This window comes from Pinus tabuliformis, chromosome 5_2, assembly GCF_031772625.1.
Source record: "Pinus tabuliformis cultivar Carrire ecotype Pingquan chromosome 5_2, CPIR1, whole genome shotgun sequence".
Classification (NCBI taxonomy): domain Eukaryota; kingdom Viridiplantae; phylum Streptophyta; class Pinopsida; order Pinales; family Pinaceae; genus Pinus; species Pinus tabuliformis.
Genome location: NC_142306.1, coordinates 815,103,308 through 815,105,415, shown reverse-complemented (window position 1 = coordinate 815,105,415; position 2,108 = coordinate 815,103,308). Strand labels below are relative to the sequence as shown.

Sequence of the window (2,108 nt, the reverse complement as noted above, 5' to 3'; positions counted from 1 at the left end):
ACAGGCCCTCAGACGTGAACCAATGACAGTCCAAGCCCCAAGAACACAAAATTGAAACTACTGTTATGTTTCCCATATGGTTGATGATCTAATTCGGTTAATGAAAGAGGATTTTCTGTCTAGTCTTCTTTCAAAGACAGGGGATGTATCGATTGAAATAGAGGAGCGGGTTTATGTCTTCCCAACAGCTTATACTAATCAAGAGTGTGCTTCTCTTGGAATCTATACCCAACAACAGGCATTGGAGTATCTTGGAACGAAGGTGAAAAGCTTGAGACCATCTTGGGCGAAGACAGAACGATCAAAGGTTGATGAGGCTCGGGATATCCTTCTTAATGTCTTCCTCGCAAATGTGCCGGTATATCAATATAATTTTCGGCCAAAATGTATCTATGTGGCTGTCATGTTAAGACGGATGTTGGAGGCCATGCTTAATTCAGATGCCATTGATGATAAGGACTGGAGCTTGCGGGTGGAAATAGCCAACTTGATATGGTAATTTGGTCGAGCTGGTTTGTTGGAATAGTTGGGGGAAATATGATAACATGAAATCAGGTTTTAGAGCGTCGTTGCAAGTCTGGACCGCAAAATGTTGTCATAACTGGGAGTACTCGAGGCCTTGGGAAAGCGCTTGCAAGAGAATTCCTTTTTGCTGGGGATAATGTAGTTATTGCCTCTCGCAGCCCTGATTCAGTAAGGACAACTATAGCACAACTTCAGCAAGAGCTAACTGAAGGAATAGTCATGTCAAAAGCCAGCACTTCTGTAACTTGTAAGAGAGAAGGCCAAGTGATCGGAATACCGTGTGATGTGTCCAATGTCGAGGATGTAAAAATGCTAGCTGACTTTGCAGTCCACAAATTTGGTTCTGTAGATATCTGGATAAATAATGCTGGCATGAACAAGGGATTTAGACCGTTATTGCAATTCACAGATGAAGACATCAGTCAGATCGTGTCAAAAACTCTCATTGGTTCTTTAATCTGCGCAAAGGAGGCTATGCGGGTCATGAAGTTGCAGGAAAAAGGAGGTCATATATTTAACATGGATGGTGCAGGTTCAGGGGGCTCAAGCACTCCTTTATATGCAATATACGGTTCAACAAAGTGTGGATTAAGACAGCTCAACGGATCTCTTTTGAAGGAATGTAAGAAGTCTAAAATAGGGATTCATACAGCATCTCCTGGCATGGTTCTTACAGATTTGCTTCTGAGTGGTGCATCATGTCAGAATAAGAAAATGTTTAACATAATTTGTGAGCTTCCTGAGACAGTTGCAAGGACATTGGTTCCTAAAATGCGGGCTATGAAAGGCACTGGGAAAGCAATACATTACTTAACGCCTCCTAGAATATTGCTAGCACTGGTCACTGCATGGCTCCGGCGAGGTAGATGGTTTGATGAGAAGGGAAAAGCACTGTATGCAGCAGAGGCAGATCGAGTCCGAATCTGGGCAGAAAATCGTGCAAGGTTTTCATTCAGTGATGCCATGGATGTTTACTCGGATGGTTCCTGGGTTTCTGTTTTCTCTTTCTCAGTCATGTTTTCTTGCATCATTCTGTCGAGCTCTGGGAATGGTTTGTCAGGAAGCTAGTCTCAGATGAAAAGCAAGCATTGTAAGTTCATTACTAATCGAAGGAGGAGTTTCTGGCAACCTTTTCCACTCTTTCAGAAGTCCTTTTTGTCCACTGGAAAATGGTTCCTAATAATTATTTGTGTGGAAGTTCATCTGACGTCATTGAACCAGTATCAATTGAGATTCTGTCTCATCTCTAAAAACTGCAAGATGTTTCACTCCTATCTGTTAGCAACACAAGCTATTCTATAAAAGTTGTAGTGAAGGAAGACTCTGTAAGCCGATCAAGAATTGAACGGGCATCTCCAAGTTTGGTTGACATACAGGTTTTCTTTACAGATATCAACGATTTGGATTTTGTTGTCTTTGACCAACCAGAAACAACCATTATAACCTGTCATGATGAAGGAATCGGCCTTGACAAAACTGTGAAAATGCTTCTTTCTCATGGAGCGAATCCTTTGACAATCAATGATGATTGCCAGACACCTCTTGACATGGCAAGAAGTAAAGACCAAGCCACCGTGGTTTGG

General features: G+C 42.1%; 1 pseudogene; it reads left to right on the top strand.

Annotated features, from left to right (window-relative positions):
• The first annotated feature begins 477 nt into the window (after nucleotides 1–477).
• LOC149161797 (putative chlorophyll(ide) b reductase NYC1, chloroplastic pseudogene) lies at nucleotides 478–1,811 on the top strand (annotated as a pseudogene).
• The last annotated feature ends 297 nt before the right edge of the window (nucleotides 1,812–2,108 follow it).